Source organism: Kryptolebias marmoratus, linkage group LG15 (genome assembly GCF_001649575.2).
Source record: "Kryptolebias marmoratus isolate JLee-2015 linkage group LG15, ASM164957v2, whole genome shotgun sequence".
Taxonomy (NCBI): domain Eukaryota; kingdom Metazoa; phylum Chordata; class Actinopteri; order Cyprinodontiformes; family Rivulidae; genus Kryptolebias; species Kryptolebias marmoratus.
The window spans coordinates 20691264-20714316 of NC_051444.1; positions in this window are offsets into that span (position 1 = coordinate 20691264).

A 23053-nucleotide genomic window follows, 5' to 3' on the forward strand; every position below is an offset into this window, starting at 1 on the left:
AGTCTGTCTGGTGGATACAAGTAAAACCCCTCACTTGTCTGTTCAGAATTTATTATTATTTCAAGTGCCACTTTTGGCATGTTTCTCTTTTGTATGAAAATACATTTATTTATTTTCTTAAATTGACTTTTCACAGAAATGTGACAGAGAAACGAAGAGCACCAAAAACAAATAGAGGCTCAGGTGCAGGTGATTGTTGAAAAATGGAGGGCTGCGGGGATAAACACGATCCCCGAGGAGACGGAGAGATCTGGCTGGAAATACTACACTGCTGCTACCTGCGTGAAAATAAAACCATCCAGGAGAAGCTGTCTGTCATCGTGCGGGAAAACAAACCACTAACGGCCGAGCTCCAGGAGGCAAAAGACTGAAAAGACAGAAGAAGAGAACATCTCTCTGTCTAGTCTGTCTAGCAGCAGCTCTTTGCTCTCTGGGAAGACAAAGTGGCCAATCCAAGTTCAATCAAGAACTGAGAAAAAAAAAAAGATATTTGTGTCTCCTCAGTAGAACCCTTACATCCATGAGTGATCAAAAAAGAAGACAAGAGCTCATGCTGATAAACTGAAAGACTCCAACATTTGCTATGAAGTGCTCGGAGGTGGCGTTGCAGCTCCAATGATCAAAGCTCAGACGGGCACTTTGGCCCAAATGAACAAGCTCGAAAACAAGGCTGGAGAGGGGAAGAGGGTTGACAAAATAAAATAAAATAAAATCAGCTAAAAGCAGAGTGCAACATGAAGCATCTCTGTTGAAAACCTCTGAATTTCTTAGGAGTGCTAAGATTAAAGACAACATCCAAGTCCTCTCACAGATATGTTCTTTCTTCAGGTGTGCCTAATCATACGGAAGAACAATTCCCAGGTTTCTCTGGAAGTTAATTTATATAATTTTGATTCATCTCTAGAAACCTAAAATGGAGACGAAGAAAGTGGAAAAGCCCCAAGAGCTGGAAGTTAGAGTCATGGGAAAAAAGAAAGTGCGTCTTTTAACTGTAGGGCTCTACTTACTGGGATCTAATAAAAACGATCTGGCCTTTACCAGGTTTTAAAATGATCCAAATCAAACCTTGAGTGTACAAAAACACCATTTTACCATGTCTTTATTCATTAAACAAAATCTAAGCCAAAATGAAAAATTCCTGTGTGAAAAACAACAACCAGGGACCACATTTAGAAGCAATAAGTGGAAGTAATTTTTTTGCATGACTTTATCAGTCTCACATCATTGTGGATGAACTTTGGCCCTTCTTGCTTACAGTGTTGCTTCAGTTTATTGAGGTTTGAGGGTATTTATTAATGCACAAGCCATACTTGTTCAGTCTGTTTTCTAATTGTCCTGTCAAGAACTTTACCCTTTAGCCTGCTCACTGAGGCCTGCAGAGTCAGAGACAGAGCTCCTGGTACAGGCTGACCTTGTGGTGAGTTTGCTGGGAAGTCGATTCCTGGGAAGACTGGCAACTGCCTTAAATGTTTTCCACTTGTGAAACTTTCTCACTGTAAACTTATGAACTCCAAATTCCTTGCTCCAGTCCAGTAAACTGTCAGAACTCCTGTTTCTTTGCAGAGGTAGTCACACTGGTGACGATTAGTCGATCAGGTGCATTTCATCAACAGCACCTCGCTGCTACTTTTCCTCCTAAATGCTGTGGAAGCAGCAAAGGTGGAGTTAGATTTCCACACAGCTTTTCTATTTTGACTTCTTTTCTGTTTAATAAATAATAACATAGTAGAATCACCTGAAGTTAGATTTGAACTATTTTAGAACCCAGTAAAGTCCAAATCATTTTTAATATGTCTTTGTAAAACCATAAAATCAAAATAAGACATTCTTTTCCCCATGACCATTATAAGAAAGTCCTGGGAAGTTTTCTGCATTTACCTCAGCTGAACGTTTGCTTGTGTTCCTCTACATTAATATTTTAAATTTGACCTGAATGACTTTTTCACTATAGATAAAGACGCTTTTCCAATAGAGAAGAAAACTCTTTCTGTAGCTGTTCTCAATGGAGGCCTACTTTGACCACAACTCAACACTGACCTCTAGTGGTCTGTTTCAGTTTACACTTTATGGATTGTGAGACTAGCTGTGAATCTTGCCTGGAAAGTGTCCACCACAGCAGAAGATCATCTTAGTTCATTTGTTATTGTTGTTGTTTGTATGAATAAAAAAGGAAGATACAACAAAATAATGATGAATTAAATGCCCAAATCCACCCAAATCATTTACTTCTCTTGACTTCTGAGACTTTTTTGTTCACTTGAGCTAAGATTTCTACCGAACAAGAAAGTTACAAAAGACTGTTAACTCACACAGTCAGCTCAAACTGAGTCAAAGTCAACCTGATAAAGCGTCATAACCAAGTGAATATATTAATCAGGGACTGATTACTGTGTATGTGTGCATGTGTGTGTGTGTGTGAGTGTGTGTGCCTATTATTGAGTAGGAGCCCGTTTTAATACCAAATCAGCTATAATAGGCTTTAAATACACATCTTGAGGTCAGCTGTGCTGTTTGGTGCCAAATTGACAGTTTCGGCTTATTTACATTGCAAGGTAATTCCTTAATTATTTGCACTTTTGTGGTGTGTTTCTGAAATCATTCCTTACCATTTTTTATGTATTGTGGCACTGATGATTATCCTGCTGAAGCAACCATAACGACATACAGTTTCCCTGAAGGGGCTGTGTATCGTACTACCAGCAAATGCAAATAATATAGCGGGTGTTAAAAAAAAACCATTTCACCTTCTAAATGCCATTGCAGTTTTGTTACAGCACATTACACTAATCTTGCATTTTAGCATTCCTTTGCTAAATAGATCAGGTTCCTCTGGCGTTTTGGGAATATGAGTTAAAAATGTTTGAAACTTAGTTGGGGGGAGACACAAACTCCTTTGTTTAGACACTTATCCACAAGATGCATCTCCATGTCATATACTCTAAAAAAATCAATAAAACTAAATGCTCAAAGCTTCCTTTTGCCTTAAACAAGACTCAGTCTCACCCTTTCAACCTGAGGTTTTAACCTTCAGACTCCAGAATGTCAGAAAATGGGGACCAGTCAAAATTTTACCCACACAGTTTACAAAAACACACGTGTATTCACACAATGTAACTCAGGCCCAACTGGTGTAAAACAAGCCTCAGCTGAAAAGGACATCCTTCACTGTTTGCCATCACCTCTCATATGTGATTTTATGAACTGTAATTCCTTCCACCTCCTATTACCCCCGATGACTTTCCATCACAGGCACACTGAGGCTGAGCTCTAATCTGAAGTGACAGCCCATAGACCTTCACTCACACATTACAGTGTTGCCTCAGGCAACTCAGGCTGCTCCTTTCAAAATGTTCAAACCAGGTTATTTCTATTGAGGTATTAAAGTAATACTTCAGTTTAAGCTATTATTCCAAGCTCTGTTTTTTTTCTTCCCAAACTGAAAGGCTGAAAGGAGATCAATTGGAGGCATGAAGGAGGGAAAGAAGAGAAGAACTCTGGACTCAGTTTTAAATAGAAAAACGTAAGAATAAATAAATAAAAAATGCAACCATGGTTTATGTCTACTTGGAAGGTTTATTTTACCTGTGCTTACATTTGTGTTCTGTGTAAAACCTGGGAATGGAAAAATCTAAATTTATTAGGCCTTCATTGCACAACAACTCAGCTGTCCTCATAAAATCCAGGCAGTGAAGAGATGTGCATCAATGCCTCAGATACAAGTCACTGTGAAGACCTTGAGCTGAACTTATTATAAGAATCATTGTCCTCCATGGAATAGGAGACTAAGACCAAGGCATCGCAGAAAGGAAACAATCATCGGAACAAAGGAAAGGTGTAAAGAAGATATATATGGCAAGAAAATACCACAACTTGTTCAAATCTGAAGCTCTAGAGTCTGCTAAACAACACCTCACCGCTCTGGCTACCAGCCTGAAGAGGTACACTCAAGAAGCAGAAGCCAGGAGAGAAAAAAAAAAAAAACCCAGGGTATTCTGCACCACACTGCTCATAGTGTGCCCTCAGTGGCAGGGGAGTGACACAAGAGTAGATTCACTCAGGGTTGAGACTAAAGCCAACCATGAGGCACAACACCAGTGCCTGGAGGATCCACAGCTGACCACAACAGTTTTCCAGAACAAGGACCACTATCCATCACAGTGATAAGAATCCAAGGCAGAGTTTCAGGTATAAAGAGCTGAACTGCACCAGGGCCTGAGATTATTCATAATCCACACATACTGGCTAAAGAAACTGACAGCTCTCCACAAATGCAGAGTGGTTGACCCAAGGCTGGACAGAAAGACAGAAGATAAATGGTCCACCAGCCCATCACATGCCTCTGTATAACATGGAAGCTCCTGTCAGGCATCATAGTGGCCATGATGAATAGGCACAGAAGGGGAGCCAAGCACCAGCTACTAGTCAATAGAACCATAGCTCAAACCTGTTCACTACAGGAAAGCCTATGACTTGATGCCCCACACATGGAGTGCTTGAAACTGTACAATATCACCAGGGCAGGAAGAGCCTTCATTGTAACTCAATGGGAATGAAGAAGATGTTGTCTTCTCCTTCTTCTTTCAGCTGCTCCCTTCTTCAGGGGTTGCCACAGCAAGCAAACTCACACAAACAATTTGGCAGTTGTTTTATGCCAAATGACCTTCCTGCAGAAACTTGGGCTTGAACCTGCAGCCTCAGGATTACAAGACTGCGGCACTGACCACCAAGCTACTGCAGCCCAGAATGTAGAAAGCAACTCTAGAGGTCAATTCAAAGCCAGTTGCACAAGTCAGCATCAAATGTGGCATATACTAAGGTGATGCTTTGTCTCCACTCCTGTTCTGCATGGGCCTGAACCCCCTCAGCCAGATCATTGCAAACAGTAGCTAATGACACTGGTTCCAAAGTGGAACAGTGGATGACATCAAGTTGTATGCCAAAGGTGAGTGGGACATTGACTCACTGATCCCCCTCACCAGGATATACAGCAAGGACATTGGTATGTCATTCAGGTTTGATAAGTGCAGCTGAATGGTGTTCAAGAGAGGCAAGGTGATCACAACTGAAAGGGTTAAACTACTAGAAGGAGGAGACAGAAGCCTCACATATCAAGACAAGAAAGCTCCTCACAATGCATGGAGTGTCTCAACACAAGTCCAGCACCCTGAGACTGTACACCAAGCAAAAAGAGGGAGGCTGGGGACTACTGGGAACCAGCCACTATGGAGGATCAAACAAAAACCCAGGAGTACAGAAGTAAAGAAAACCAGAAGTTTTTATTAATATTCAATAAATGATTAATTTTCAAGATCATAAAGAACACATATATAAACATCTGTTTTAAACTTAAGCTTTGTAAAATGTACCTCAAAAATGAAAGAAAATAGAGACTAAAATTCCAGCAATTTGTAAGAGGAAAATATTATGGCATCACTTTGCTGTTAGTGATTTTAAAAACAACTAAACTGAACAATTAGAAAAACACTGAACAAGTATAGTTTGTTTGGAAGGGCTGCCGGGAGAAATCTTTTTTTTTCTGTCAAAAAAAGACTTGAGGAACAATGATCTTTGGCCAGATCAAAACAAAGCAGTGATGTTTGGCTATAAAGCCCAGCATCTTGTTTGGTGAAAGCTAAACCCAGCATTTCAGAACAAACACTTCATGCCAGCTGTTAAGCACAGTGGAGAAGGGGTCATGATTTGTGATTGCTTTACAGCCAAAGGGCCTGGGCACCTCATTAAGTTGACCATGAACTCCTCTGTAACCAAAGTATTCTAGAGTCAAATGTGAGGCCATCTGTCTGGTTGCTGAAGCTCAGACCAAACTGGGTCATGATACAGCAGGACAATGATCCAAAACGTAGCAGCTAGCCTACAACAGAATCGCTGAAAAAGAAAAGAATCAAGGTGTTGCATTCGTCCAGTCAAAGTCCAGTCCTCAACCTGACTGAAATACTGCGGCAGGACCTTAAGAGAGCTGTGCATTAATAAATGCCCACAAACTTCCATAAAGTAAAGCAGCATTGTAAACAGGAAGGGTCAAACAGGAAGGTCACTTTGACATGAGATTAATAAAGTTATGCAAAAGTGATTACTTCCAGTTATTGCTTCTAAAGGTGGTTCTGCATGTTAACAAATCATTGTATGGACTGTTAAGAGAGCTGTGTAGACACAATTGTCTGTAATCTTAACTGAAATGAAGCAATGCTGCAGAGAAGAGTGGGCCAAAATTCCTCCACAGCAATGTGAGAGACTGATAAAGTCATACAGAAAAACAAATACTAAGAGTTATTGCAGTTAAAAAGCTAAAGCTAATTTGTTGCAACAGTTTGAACTATTTTTTTATAGAATGCCTGGCTGGTAAATCATGTGTATATTCATTGTTGTTTTGTCACTGTCTTAAAACAAAAAAAGTATTTCTGATTTGCCAGCTGTGTGCATCAGTTTTACAGAATGCCTTTCTAATGTTATACACAAAATGACCACAAGATGGCAGTAGTGACTTTCAGTTTCAGGCCTTCAGAATGCACAGCAGGTTGAGTCAAAGAGATTCAAAGACTCTTTGAATAGACAACAAATGAACTGGTGTATGATGTTTGATAATGACATTGGTGTTTGAAGTTTTCATCTACATTTACAGCAAGTCAGCAACCTTGAAGAGCAATTCTGAGAAAAGTTAAGAGAGTGAAGGAAAGTTCTGAAACACAAGAAAAGAGACACGATGCAAAACAAAACGTGTTGCATAAAAACTAGGGAAATGTGCACTGTAAATGAAGAAAGAGTTCAAAAGGAAGAGAACAAAGACAGACGTATGGATTTGATCTTTCACTTTCGGGATGTGACGACGGGCGGAGGTTTAGGGAAGGTGGAGAACAAAAGGAAGAATATGTGAAGAAAAGAGATGAGTGGAGGTTTATTGTTTTTGTGGCAAATTGATGTGATCCATCTGAACCATGTGACTCCTGCAGCACACTCCCCGAGTGACCAGCACCACGCCACACCCAAGGGCAACTGGAATTGCACTGCAGCACCTCCCCACCACCACCCATTTTCCCTCTCTTTATTCAAGCAATAAGAGACGATGTATGTCCTCCATTTTGCTACGGGAGTGAGCGAACAAAACGACAGCCTGTAGTTATATGTATCACAGTCCTTCTTCTCTTAAAAATATATTTCTGTAATTCATACACACACACACATTCAGAGAGCTGGTCATGTGGCTTGCTTCCCAGGTCATTTTCTTTGGAGTTGCTGCTTTATTGTGCTCGCTGATCCGATTTCCTTTCCTCTCTGGTGTGATTTCTCTTTCTATTGCCCCCTTCCAATCTCGCAGCCATGGTTCACCTGAAAAAGAAAAATAGTGTGACCGCCACACTAACACACCAGCGCTAACAACAACAACAACAACATGGCATAATAATGCTTTCACTTGAAGAATGGGAAGCAATGCATCTTCATGATCCAGCTGGGCCACATCAAATATATGAATCATGTTATTATGGAGGGATTGGAGGAGACCGGGGCTGTAGCGGAGGGGCGAATGCTGAAAGAGGTGCCAGTGTGTGTTCTGCAAAAAGGTCTGTGAAAGGTGGTGTTAGCATTAGGATGTGGGCTGGTGCTGTGATTCCTCTGTGCAGCTCGCTTTAATCATACGCAAAGATGAAGAAAGAATTAAGTTTCCCAAAAACCTACAATGTGTGCTGGACTTGTTGCCTGTCCAGGCTGTAGCCTGCCTCTCACTCAGTGGCTGCTGCAGATAGGCAGATGGGCCTGCATCCCGGAAAGGAGAAGCGGATGAAGAAAGTAGATGGATGGATGGATATTTCACCAACTGTAACTTCTACTATCTTTAGCAATTTCAAGAGAAGTCAGACATTTTTTTTATTGTTAATGCCTTTCCAACAGTAATAACAATATATAGTAGTTTGCCACATGTTTTTATCTGTGTAGCCCTGAATTTATCCCCCCACCTCATGTCTGACTGTGTTTTGAGTGTGGAATTCATGACAAGCCCTTGTATTTGTTACTCAGTATGTTTGGAAATGAGGGGTTAAATAGTTGAATGGTTAAAAAAAATCTTTTCATCTCCCCCCGCCCCTTTAAGTCATATTTGCATGAATCTTGATGAATACAAACACAAATGATTGCTCTAAAATTTGCAGCCACAGTGAACTGTGGGTCAGAAAAAAATATAATTTCCTTTAACCCTCTAAGGGTTAAAGGTGACCTAGAGATTTTTATGTGAGGGAAGATACAAATGATTTCCATTGGATTTTAAAGATTTTAAACAGCTCTCAGCTACCACTGCATCTGTACATTAATGTTCTAAGTTAATGAATTGTACGTCTTTCATGTGTTCACAGTGTGATTGAAACACAGCAGGCGTAAGTGTGAGCACAGTAAAACATGGCTGAAATGAAACTAGCATCGTTTGAAAGAATCTGTATCACCTGCTGCCTTGTGTGTCAAAGCAATCTATTAGCACTCAGAGAACCTGTTTGAGTCGATGCTCAGCTACAACAGATTTTAGCTTAATATCCAGAGAACTGACAGAGTTATAGGGCTTTTTTTGTGTTTGCTAAGGTTGATCATTTGTGGCAGCCAGCTTGAACTGTATTAACTTAAAAAGTTAATCAGTTATAGATGTACATCCACTGATTACTTTCTGGGAGTTTCATTAAAATCTGTCCATTGTTTCATGTGATATTTTGCTAACATATAGTCAGGGATGACTCCAACATTCAATGCCACAATTTTAACACGAAATCTTACATAATTCTTTAGCTTGTTATCTGTAAAACTGACTGAATTGTATCCATTTTTTGTGTTTGCTCAGGTTGATTAGCTGTAAAGGCCATCTCCAATCAGTTTTAGATGGATACTAAGTGATTAATTTCTGAGAGTTTCATTTTTCATTAGATCTGTCCACTGGTTCACAAGATTTGTTTGCTAACAGACAGACAAAAATGCACATGCAATTACATGATTGTCCACCTTTCATGGTGGTAAAAACACATTTTACCTGTTGCTCTGTTTTCTGCGGTGTCAGAATTGATGATTCCATCTATGAGAAATGTCACTGTCTGTGATGAAAATCTATATAAATTATTTTTTTTCTTTTTTCTTGTGAATCAAATTGCCAAAAACAAAGATTCCTTTCTAAGTTTTCTCAGGCAGTTGTGAACTGTAGCAGTGATTTCAAATTCAGACTTAAACAAATCGCATGAGACTATTAGCTGGAGATTTACAATCTAAAATTTGTGGGAACAAAAGAAAGAAAAAAAAAACAAACAAAAAAAACAGCCGAACAAACAAAAACAAAATTAAAGAAAAATATTTAAGAGTGAGTTAAGTCTGTAGGAAGTTAGTTAAGAAGTTGCTCCTCCACTTCTTCCCTTTAAAAAAAAAAAAAAAATCAAGGTTACTCCCATCTCTGTTTATCTCCTTTCTTCCCCGTTTCCAAGTTAGATGGAAAGGTTTCAAACAACAACAACAAAATAAAAAGAAGCAAAGAAAAGTCAGTGGCACAAGTGAATGTTTGAGACATTATAGGTCGTGTTTTCCCTCAGCCAGCAAAATTAATTACTTATTGATCAAGGGAGCGAAGGAATAAAATGAAGTGAATTAATAAATAAGTGAATAGACAGAAGAGAACGGACTGTAGACGAACTGACTACAAACCCTCATTTGCAAACATCATGGCTGGCAGATTCCATTTGTTTTCTATTTCATTAAGCTAAAAACAAGGCCGTATATGCAGAGAGTTTATTTGATAAAATATGATAAAAGGAAAACAGGGGGTCACCTTTGTAAAAGCTTTTATCTGAAGGAATAGCATCAAATATTTGACACCTAAAAAAAAAAGAATCCAACCATGGGGCATGTTTTAATCCTAGAAAAAAGGACTTCAATTATTTGTTTCCATTCTTTAAAGCTTGGACTTCTGTAAGTATAGAAAATTAATTTCCTTTAAAAAAATAAAAAATAAAATGATGACCATGCTCCTGAAAAGTTGTATTCTGATTTGGACTTTCCCTAAAACTTACTAAGTACACATCATTAGGTCCTGGTAGGATGGTTCGCTAATAAACAATTATTTATAACAAATTATTGCCTAATGCATCAAATTAACAACATGCGGCAAGTGAGATTTATTATGCACCATGCTTGCCACGTTTATTACATTTACTTAAGGTATTCAGTGATGCACATTTGGTGTAAAACACTTTCTTTATTGATGCTGCTTCATGGTGGAATATGTGAGATTAACAGTGCAAAGTGTGTTTTTGTTTGCTTGATTTATGAACACCATAAAGTCATATTTATTGGGCCGGTGCAAATAATTAAATGGTGGAGTTTTAAGTGCAGTGTTCACCTAATGTAGGAAAAGAACGGGTGGAAATATGATCTCATAAAGCGGGAGTTATCTCCAAAGTCAAAGAGTCAAAATATTTACATCGATAAATCTGTCCTTAACACCTCGCAGCCAGCAGGGGTGGACGGCCGGGCCAGTTGGCTTTTGTTGCGGCACGACTGAGATGGATGTTCGAGGGGAGACGCTGCTGTTGTTTTTCACTGCTTCTAATTGCCTTCTTACCCTCCAACGCTGAGAGTTTAGGACAAAGATAAAGAAAAGTTTCCTAACTGTGTGAGGAAAACACAGAATCGGTTTGCCTGATCCTGCGAACGCGACTGAAAACAGCTAATGGGTGGCAGCCGGGCACGAGCGTGGCTTTAGGTGAAAACATGCAAACACAAACTCAAACAGAGACAAATAAAACGTTCAACCAAGTGGGTCAAAAGCTGTAAAACAGATGGATTCCCTAAGATATTCATTGTAATCTTAAAACGGCTGCTTGTTGGGTAATAAGACACTTTATCATCACAAGCTCTGACAAGGTGTATTAGTCTGGACCTGCCACAGGCCACAAGAAAAAAAAAAAAAAAGGATGCAGTTTGATCTCCATAACAACAAGCTTATTGATTATAAGAGTGTACAGCCGGGTCGTGTTTCCACCCCTGAGAAGGTGAGCTGAGGAGAAAGAAGGACTGCTGGGTGTTTGTGTGTTTGTGTTTGCATGTGCACAGCCTGCCTGTGCGTGTCTTTCCTCTCTCAGTTGTCGTTCTCCGGCTCCTCTCCCTCCAGTCTAGACAGGGACCCTCAGAGGAAGATAAATGTCTTCTTTCCAGAAATCCAATAGTCTTTCAACATGTATTCAACAGTCAGAGCAGCAAAACTTTTTTTTATTGTAACTTTAGAAGTTAAATGAACGATGACATTCTTGTTTTTTTATTTTTTGAGACAAACTGTTTGAGACAATATCACCATCATTTTGGTAACATCCTCAAACTATCTGAAAAACGATTTTTGTGTATTCATCTATTCCTTTAAATCAAGATTCATCTTTCTCACCTAAACATTCTTACCAAATACTGTCAAAAAACTTTTACGGGAACAATATTAAAGTCATTAGAGAATAAGCAAACAGAACAGTGTGGGGAATGATCTCCATGCCTTCCCTGCTGAATCTGAGTTTTCCTTTCACAGTGCTAAAGCTGGTGCAGGACTGATTCACACTTCTCTGCCAAATGTTGCAGAAGAATGTAAAGTTTGTATTATTCCCCCTCCCCCTCTCAAGGTTTGGGTGGTACAGTAGCTGATTGTTAGGAAAGTCTGACGTTTGTCTTCCTTATTGTTACATAGCTGTTGTTCTGCTGTATCAGTGGTTATCAGAGCAGTTTTTAAACACCACCTATAGAACTGGACACGCAACTGAAATCATTACAATTTAAATTTTAAAAGTAATGACGTTGAAGGGTTTGTCTTACATTGTTTAAATTTCTGAATCAACATAAGATAGTGTTGTAAACGGTTAAAATCGGTTTAGTATAAAAAAAGTGTAGAACTGGGAAGAGGACTGGGTGTCAAATTGTGCAATTCAAAAGAAAAACTCAATTAGTTTTTTTTTTATATGTTAATAGTCCTTGTTCCATTATTTGTACATTTTTGTTGTCACTTCTTGAATGTATCAATGAGTTAAATTGTTTAAAGTTTCGTCTTGGGCTAAAAATGAGATAAAAAAAGAAACCTGATTGCAGCTCTTTGTTGGGATATTAAGTGTAGCACAAAGTTAAATCCAAGCTCCACACTTTAAAATTCAACCTTTTCAAACAATGACACTGAATGCAAAACATCAAATCTGGAATCAACAAATATCAACATAGAACACATATACACGCCTCCAAGTAGTTTAATTGAAACAAATACTCCTTTTTCTGTTTAGAAAATCAAATCTAAACAAATTATTCTAAAGAGAAAATAAAAAAAACCCACTGAAATACCCTTCCTGTGCCACTAGGTGGCAAGAATGGCAAAATTAACAACATGATGGTATAGAAAGGATCTGTAACTCTTTTTTTTATTATTACTATTTTAGAGTTTCTGCCTAGTTATGAACCCTTTCAATGCATGGTTAAAGTTTAATGATGTCAGATTCAGGATAAAGCAAGACAGATGCAGAAAAATCTGTATAAAATACCTCATTGTTGTTTTGGTTTCCAGGTTCAAAAGTGATAAAGGTCATGCGCAATATAAATGGCTGCAGTATATCTACAGTAGAGTAAACAAAGTAATAATTGCAAGGACACTTTGCCCAGAAAGTATATAGATTTTCTAGATGATAATAGTTGATTTTTCTTCTAGTTGATAACAGCCACTGACCTTCTTCTGTCCAAAACTGAACAGTCTACAGCAACTTCCTTATTTCACCATTTATGGAATCTCAGTTTTTGATCAGCTGATTGGTTAACTCTCTAACAAAAGTCACAACATTACCTTAAAGCAACAGAGTTAAAGGGATGGTGCATACATTGTCGTGATTTAACAATTGTGGAGGCTGATTGCCAGGAAACTTTGTGCTCCCCTTTGAGACAGACAGGAAGAAAAATGAACGGAGGTCCAGCAGACAGACTGTAATGTGCAATCAATGGAAGAAGTAGATGTGATTTATATTATTTATAACATACACTGCATTAAAGCTAACTGACCCAACAACAGCAGGCTACTGGCACTACAAATGTGTGTGTGTGTGTGTATACCCTGGTCACACTTAGATAGATTCTAAACTACATGCATCTGGTTGAACTCACACCATTCACAGTGCCTGAGCTATGGCCTAATAGGATAATGAATTCAGTGTGTGTAGTGCCAGTGTAAGGACTGATAGTGTGTGTTTGGGTCTATGTGCGCAGGGCAGCAGTGGGGGTTAATACAACATGATAAATATTTGATTTCTGCTGGGGCCGGTCCCCACCTACAGAATGGGAAATGGCTGTAATGCGATTCAGAACAGATTGTCCTTTGGGAGGGCTGTTGCGTGTTTTTGCTTGTTATGTTTGTGCGAGTGTGTGCCTGTGAGTACAAGGGCCCGTTGACTGCATGTGTACGGCCAGGGGAAATAAAGGAACAAATCGGCTTACAAATCACCAAAGCACCACGCCACCACAGCGAGCGGTGCCCCCTTGTCTGACTATCGCCACCAGCAATGACCCAGAGCATAACAATCAAGTTGACTTGGACTCCTGACATGACATTATGTACAGGTTCAGGAGGACAGGGCTCCATGCACACTCTGATGGGTATTTTTTGTGTTCATGTGTTTAAAAATAAAAAATACAAAATTTAATTTTAATCTTAAAACCAATCAGACAAGAAAGGCACCAAGCAGTTCAATATCTTAAAAGAAAAAACTGTCTACAATCTGCTTAAATCAAATATAATCTTTCCTTTTCAGTGCAAGTAAACATTTCTTAGCATCTGTAGTTTGTGTTGTATGTTGGCATTAACCTGGGCACTAACCCATAATCCTCCATTATGCCACGTGGTTAATATACAGATATATACTAGTGCAGGGGGACATCATTTAACAACAACAACGACAACAACAATCCTCTTTCCTCTCAAGGATCACAGAGTTTGCATTTTTATTTTTATTTTTTACAAAATTGCAAAATAAAATTCACTACTTTAAGCTGTGAAGCAGTGGTTAGCACTGTCGCCTCACAGCAAGAAGGTTGCAGGTTTGCCTCCCAGTCTTTCTGTGTCAGGTTTATATGTTGCCCCCATGCAAGTGTGCGTTTTCTCCTGGTAAAACATGCATGTTAGGTTCACTCTAAATTGTCCCTAGGTGTGAGTGAGAGTGTGAATTGTTGTTTGTCTCATTTGCTTCTACTGTATGTGTCCCTGTGATAGACTTGTCCAGGGTGTACGTCACCTCTCACACAGTGACTGCTGGAGATAGGCACCAGGTCCCAGAAAGGAAAAAGTAGGTAAAGGAAATGGATGGATGGATTCAAGTTGTGGGGTACCTGTAGACAGTAGTTTCCAAAATAACTCTGTATGTGCATTGCTTTGATCTGACCCAATATACCTCGTCAGTTAAAGCTCTAAGGTGAGCAGAGGTAAGAGTGTGGCATTCATGCAAGAGCGTTCTGCCAAAACACATTGTCAATCCTTTATATAACAACACTTGGTCAAAAAACCTCAGTTCCCCTGCATGGGGTGAATCTTTACCATTAGTTTTTTTGTTTGTCCATCAGCACCAGTGAAGTGACATGCTGGTAAGAAACAGCATTTTGCAGTGTTTGCCTGTAAAAACGGATTGCCGAAGGATGTTTAGGGGAAGAACTGCGATAAACATCTGTCTCCCAAGCATGAAACCTTTGTTTAACTTGAACCTGCTGTTTTCCATTTCCTGTTTTTCTGATTTGTGTTTTGACTTCTGGTCGTCATTCTGACTCATTCCACGTCTTTTTTTTAATGCACTGGTTAGATTTTGATTAACGGGATATTTTCGATTTCTGGAAGCGGGGTTCTGTGGAAATGTTATGAACAGCTAATATCTTACCTGTTGTAGATAGCTCTTAATGATCGTGGTTTAAGAGAAATAGAGTTTATTTCTAACCAAACTGAGAAGCTAGTAGGTGGTGTGGCCAAAACCAAAGTGACCGCTGTACATTAAAACAGATTCAATCTCAAAACTGCCATGGTATATAGATCCTGCTTACAGTGCAGGCTAAGAACACCTTGCTAACCAGTTTGACTGTCACAGCAGGTTGAACCATCATTGTCTGTAGTTTTAGGTGGTTATGTTGCGTATGAGTGGGCTGACAGTTCCCTCACCTGTGGCAGAAATGGTTCTACCACAAATTCATCTTCCAGTCAGTGCTCACCAGTTTGTTACAGCTTTTTTATGGTCTGTATTGCAGAGTTTAATACAGTGGATGTAGAATATGTGGAGAAAAGACAAATGAGAAATAGAGTCCCAACCTGATGAAGAAAATGGAAGATTGCATGTCAAGTGAATAATTGAAGAGGCTGCACACATGGCGCTTGTACAATCACGACATCAAATCAGACAGGAGCTCACCTTCAGATCCAAGCTCAAAAAACGCAAACTGAACAGGACATGTTATAAAACCATACAAAAGCATGCTCTACCTGAGAACGCGAACAAAACTACCTCCTAACCGTTTTCAAAAATTGCAAGATTTTGCAGTTTAGCTGTCATAAAACTTTATTTTTGTTCAACATGGAGTCACAATATAATTACGCAATTAAACCGCTGGTAATAATTAGTAGAGGGATTTATGACAACAATGATTATGAATGCTTCTATTTTCCCAAATATTTCTTGTTTTTTTTTTTTCCTTTTCAAAAGCACCCCTGTTCTCTCCTCTGCTATTCAATTAAAACGGTCTTGAACGGAAATCTTTTGAACACTCTGATGTGTATCTTTTTACTTGACTGTATTTATGTCACGAATTGGCCTCTGGAAAGGTACGAGCAAGAAACCATTTGCTCTTTTAAAATCTCTCCACTGAAAATTCTTTCGAACACACACAAACCTGCACAATCATATTGGGGCAGGAGAAGAAGAAGAAAGAAAAAAAAAGACCTCAAACTCAATACTGCAAGAAGCAACCAGTCTGCGTGATATATTTATAGACAAGTGTGCTACACAATCAAGAAGCATTTTGTCCTCAAGTGAAGGAAATATGGTTTTGGTGATATTGGGTGGCATGGGAGTGAGGGTAATGATTGATTATAGCTAGACAGAACTCTTGTTGCTAATTCAATCATCTCTGAAAAATGACAAGAAATGTTCAGCAACAAACCCACACACACATACACATGCTCAAACACAGCCTCTCTCTCTCTCTTTTCTTTTCCTGTTGTGCAATTGTCAGAGCAAATTAATGCAATTAACATGGCCTTGGGCAGAAAGTGAGGGGTTTTGAGTTTGTCACACTGAAATTCTGTTATCTACAGATGAAAAAGAAACACACACACACACGCACACACACAAACACAATCTTATTTCCTCAGTTTGTGCAATTTTTTTTTTTTTCCCATTTCTTCCGAGGAGCTATCCCTGTCTTATGTGTGCATGCTGTCATCGCGTCTCATCTCATTTGGGACGAGACAGAGACGTTGGCGTCAGCCCCAATGAAAACACTGTTAATGTGTCCTAATGAGTCAGGCGCACTGACGTACATGCTGGCCATTTGGATTCATGTCTAGACGCATCACACAAACCAGAGGAAAAAAAAAGCTCATACACACCCTGCATAGCAAGACATGCAGACACACAAATAAGACTTGCAACAATACGACTGCAATTGTGCAAGACTGTTTAATTCTAATTGAAGTGTAATCTTTAAAAGTGAATATTGAATGCATTTATTTATTTATTTTTTCCCCATTTGCCCCCACCTTACACTTCCTGTGCATCCAGTGGCTGTCTGAAACTTGACCCTGAATGTAACTGCAGTGCGACACTTGTAAGAAATGTACGTGCTTCCATCCTCATAATTGTCCTTGTAAATGTCAGTATTTGACATTTACCAAGTGACATACAGTCAATATTTTCCACTTCACAGTTTATAATATAAGTGAAATACGATATGTACATAGCTTAAACTGAGGACGATAAGTGCAAACACTCTGAAGATTTTATCACACCAAGCATGAGTCTCCTCCTGGCCTGCTCTTACTGATGTTGGCAGTGACCCCAGACATGCAGAGCTGACCCTATTAGCGTTGTTTATGACATGTTTAGGACTAGTAAACATAGTTGTAAACCCTCCATTAGGCTCAAAAGAAAAAAAAAATCCCTTCCACACCTCTACAGCCTTCTCATATGTGTGTGTGTAGCTATATATTCCCTTGTGTAGCCTGTTTGTTGAGCATCGAAATAACTAGACTATTTCACCCTAACAGCCTGGCCCATCCAGGTCCGACCAATTTGTCTGTACAGCAGTCAGTGATTTAGTATAAGTAATAACATTTTCAGATGGAGTGTGTTGCTGCTTTTTAGCTGGTCAGTGGAGAAATGTGAAATATGCATTTGATTTCAACGTGCAGCGAGAGCTGGGGATGGGGCCATAGGTTTGAGGGGTCAGGGGCCTGAGCTTAGGCAGATGACAATTTTTGATTGAATGGCCCAATAAGAACACATGATTAGTTGATTCTATATTTTTTTGCCCTTATCCTTCAATCTTGTTTATTTTTTTTGTGCTTTTTAATTTTTTTTATTGTTGTATTTTATATGCTCACTTCTCCATCCACTGCAGACTTTATTTACCTTCTGATCTGTGCTTAATGACCTTGTGATGACCCCTTCACCCCCCCCCCCGCCCCATTTTGCTGGGTGGTTTGAATTAGTATCCTATTACTGTATCATCCAGGTCTTCTCTGTTGATGGCATACATAGATAATACCACAATAATAACAATACTTTACCAAAAAAAAAAAAAAAAAGGGAACGATAACCAGAAAACTAAAAGAGGAGCTAGTTGCAAAATCAAAATGAAACAAAAAACCCTCAAAATTTATTGAACTTAATGGCTATAAATGATAACATCTGCTGAGTTGAATAGGATTTTGTGTTTTGCTTTGCTTTATTTTAATATGTCTGTCCATTTTCTCTATGGGTAGAGTTCTGGACTGAGTATAACATCTGGACGTTCTTCATTAGTCAGTACCAACATGAAAGAACAGGTTTAGAATAAGTCATTAAATCAGTTCACTGTTGCATTCTGAAATCTGTTTTAAGAGAATAGACCCTACAAATATGTAAAGGCAGCAGATCTGAATGTCACCCAGGTAATAATACAGACAAATTAGCCTGAACCACATTGGTGTGGAGACTCAGCCTTCCTGCTAATTAGAGCTAGGGTTATTGCTCACTGGAAGAACACTTAAGAAAGAGAGGGAGAGAGACACAGAGGTAGGTGAACAGAGAGAATGGTGTGTGTGTGTGTGTGTGTGTGTGTGAGGGGGGGTGTAAGAGAAAGAGGGTCTTTCAATTCAATCTTTAGCTTTAATAGCAATGTTTAATTTGTCAATATTAAGGTGATGTTTCATAAAGGGCATCCAGAGCTCATGTTTAATTGGGGTGAACCAGGACGCTGGTAATGACTGGGAGGAACAGCAATGGTGTGGCAAAATTTGATTTTTATTTACCATGAAATCGGAAGGCATCAGGTGCGATCAAACTGCAGGTAAATAATTTCAGGCACCGAAAGAGAGGAACAGACAAAACGCTGGTGAGGTTCAAAAATGCAGATGATGTACATCTCTAGAAACCCCAAAAATGATACACTGAGTTCAGAAATAGACAAAAAAAAAAAAGGAAATAGAATGGATTAAAGTAGTTATTGAAAGTTTTTCACACTCAACTGATGTGGAATAAGGACTCAACCTATGTGGGTCTGAAAAGGACTTCAGTTGAGTTCTGCAGTTTGCCATTTGAGGATCTCTATATTAGAAGATACATTAGCATGAGTATCACATCTGCTCTTTGTTGTTTCTATGACCTTGTCACAATTAGCCTATAGGCATCAGGCCAGCAAGGCCAGTCCTGCTTAAAATGTTCAACAATCAAGCTGCACCAGTGTGTAGCTCCATGCTATGGATGTACTGCCACTGAAGCCACCACACTCCACCAAGAATACTGATATTGATACATGATAAACCACCACACGCTGGCCACAGACGTTTTGTGCATGCTCCAAACCCTCTACGACCTATAACACGATTGGGGAACCCATTACAGTCTTAATACACACCGGAAGACCTCGCCAAGACCCTGCAAAGAACATCCATGTTCTGGCTGCAGTTTTATGTTGTAGTGACGTCGTCATCCAGTGTGAACGGGCTATAAGAAAAGATAATGAGTTAAAACAAAAGACTCTGGCATGATACAGACAGTTTTCACTTTTTTTATAAATATTTGTTTAAATGTGACAAACTGCAAATACAATAAGTATGTAACCTACCTATACCTGCACATTCTATTCTAATCATGACATTTTTTCTGTTAGTGTTGTACAAAATGCTTGTTTTTGGTTTTACTGATTTGACAAGACTTTACCAGCTGCTTTTCATTCTCATTTTCCTGGTTATACAGTATACACTAATAATCACAAAGAGGTAAATATGAGGGCTGCACTTTAAACTGTAAAAAAATCTATGCGTGAAAAAAACAAACAAACAACAACAACAACAATAAAAAAACTGGAACTTGAATTCTCTACTGGCTGTCCATCATTTATGTATCTCTGTAATGGTCACTTAGTGGAAAAAAAACGTTTTCTTGCTGTGAAGTAAATGTAATGGTGTTATTAGAAAATATGAACCCACATTTAACAGCTTTGCCTCAGCATAAAACACATCTACATATATAAATTTGACTTCTCAGGATGCTGTTTGTGTTCATAAAAGTAGGAAATTATTGGTCAAGTGATTTAAAAAACAATCAGAAATTTTTTTTTTACAATTATTTTTGCACTGATGCCATTGTTGTATCATTTGAATTGTAATATTTAAGCAAATTTAAAATAATATACTGAAGAACATCATGTTTCAAAACTGATGCTATACTGTGTGCTTCAGTCTTTTTCCCTCCTCTTTTTGTGGAATCACAAGTAATTTGTGACAAAGGAAATACATGTGTGCTGGCCTTTTATTCCAGACAGACACACACACACACACACACCAATGTTTATACATATGTGCATATTTTTCATTAAGCTGTGCACATTCGTGTAGCTTGGCTCCAGTGTTTGTGCGATTGTGTATTCTGACACAAGAGGAGGGCTTGTGGCTGCCTGAGGCCACGGCTCTAAAGTGTGTGAAATGAGGGAATAGCCAACAGTGGGCCCTCGGCTATGAAGCAGGACCGAAGAGTGTGTGTGTGTGTGTGTGTGTGTGTATTTTTGGATGTGTGTATTTATGTGATTGTGTGACATGCATTTCAGACATTTGTCAAATTCACTGACACATTTGCTGATGTGAGTGACGCTGAGCCTGCAGGCCTTTTGAGTCTCCTCCCCAGACACCCCCCCCCCACCTCCTACCTCCCATCACATGGAGCAGTCCTCCGTTTGCTCTGCGGGGTAATAAGTCAGACTGATGATGAGACAGAACGGTAGGGGGGGTTGAGTTTTCATCAGGTGTCAAACTTACTGAAGGTCCTAACCAAACAAATGCTGATAACAAATACGGTAAATCATTTAAAATGTTTCAAGCCACATAGAAAAAAAATAAAAATAAATGTTTTCTTAGTAAAAGTAAAGTTATATTTTCTTGTCTGCTCTCTGATAGCTGTGTCATATCTGTTTCACATCTTGTTTTGTTACAGTTATGTTTATTTTTTAATGTTTCTATGGTTTATGTTCTTGCCTAATTGTTTTGTTTACTTTCTTGGCAAATTTCTAACTTATCTCTCCTTTGCTTGATTCTGAAAAACCAATCCTGATGTCATTTTTAAAAACCTCTGTTTTCCTCCTCTCCTGTATCTATTTTTTAAAAATTTTTCTTCACCAATGGCTCAATTCCTCAATTCTTTTACCCTAAATTTCCCTCCTGTTATTTCCACTAGATGATATCAGAGCTCTCAGTTCCTCCTGTTTGATTCTCTTGTTGTGCCTTTTTTACATTTTACCTTTTCCTTAATAGGAGGTTTTTAATGCTCAACAAAAGGGTTGAGTTTCAGTTCCATTTCCTTTCTTGCATTCTGGGATATCCTATAGGTGGCGCTGTTACCCATGACTGAAACTTTCAAGCTCTCGTTCTCAGCAGCTGAAAAGGAAATCTGTTTCTTTTCTTTTTATCTTTTATCATATTGTTCACTGCTGAATGAGCCTCAAACATGGACTTAATTTATGATCTAAGACTTTTGATGCTTTCTTCTACTATCCACAAAAATAAAAATATATATCAATACCCCCCCACACACCCTTGTCTGTACGACAAAGTGAAGATCCAAAGAAATGCAGTGAGTAGAAAAGAGATGTTCGTTGATCTTTCACAAAAAGAAACACAGATTAAATGTGAATGTTTAAATCAAACATCTGGTATTCTCTTAGCACACTAAGAGGAGAATATCTGAGTTTGAGGTTGAAAGCAGATGTAAAAGAATTTACACTTTAAAAATATCAAACCACTTTTTTTGTTTTCACTCCACAATGTATATTTCCACTTTACTGATGCTAAATTTTAAATTTAATTTTTAAGTGTATCAAGAATTGAAAATTTTTAAAAAATATTTCAGTGTTTTTATGAATGGTTTGTATTGCGTAATAAAAGCACAAAACATTGAAATATGCATCATATGACTGAAGGCAATTGTACACGAAACACACTAATATGTATTAATATAAAATCTTTTCAACATCAACATTCTCCTAGTAGAAATAAAATACTTACCAATATATAAAAAAAGTGTGTTTTTATTTTAAATAGTTTTGCCATTTGGGAAGACGGTAATTCGGTCTTAATTTTCACATTGTAAACATCAACCTAAACAAACAGTGTTCAAATGTTTAGATGCACCTTAGTTTCTCAAAGTCTCTGAAGATTAAAAAAAAAAATGAATGAAAAAAGTTCTTTCAGAACTGAAACAATTCATGTTTTCTGAACTAAAACAATTGAAATAATAAAAATAAAAACAAACAAAGATACAAAGAAAAATGTTTTTTTAATTCATAAAAAGTTTATGCTTTATCAATATTTGGCTCCCACAAAAACAAGCAATTTAATTTTTGTAAAGTCAGTCAACATATAGAACAATGTATAATCAAAGATTACCATGTTTACTGTTAATGACAAGAAACAATCCTACCTACAGCAGTTGCTAAATAAATTGTTAATCCACACTTAAAAGCTTCTGAATTTTTATTTATTCATTTTTTTTTTGTTGTTGTTGTTTTAACCAGTTACCTACACTGGGTGGGACCCTTCTCAATTAACCCTGTGTAGATTAACAAATGTCTCGTGTTACCAGCTGGCAATAAACTCCATATTTCAGAGCAGAGCTCAGATGATGTGCTCCGATGAGCCAAGGCGTTTCCTGACTGAACCCCAAACAAAAAGGCATTTCTATGCAAAGTGTGGAGCCCCTGCAACCATTTTACCTAGTGCTTGGCGAATGGATAAAAGGTTCCTGCATATTCATAGGAACAGATAAGAGCTACCCATCCAGTCTGCTTTAATTGAGAATGATGGAGAGGCACGGAGGGACGGAGAGATCCTGGAGTGCATGAGTGGAGGGTGGATGACTGTAACCCAGCGCTTGCCTTGATGCATTCATTGTGGATATTAGACAGAGGGATGGACAGACTGGGAGGGCGGTGGTGCTGGGGTACCACGGAAATGCCAACAGTGCCAATAAATCACTCCCCACCGCTGATTGACTCTGCAGATGTAGTCGGGGGGAAGGCCGAAGAAGTTGGAAGGAATCAATCAAGGCACTCCCAAAACTTTTCAGCCCTCTCATCTCTATAGCACCCCGGCAGATAAAAAGGTTACCAACATGACTGGGCAGGACAGGACGCGACCCGGACACTTAATAAAGCTTTTCAAAGACATTTTGCTTCCACAGCCGAGGCTTGGGCTCCACTGTGCCATATTCTTCAAGAATCAAAGGTGGGAGGTGTGAGAAGAGCTCAAGTGCTACTGTTCAGCATTAAGTCTGAAAAAAAATAAGTC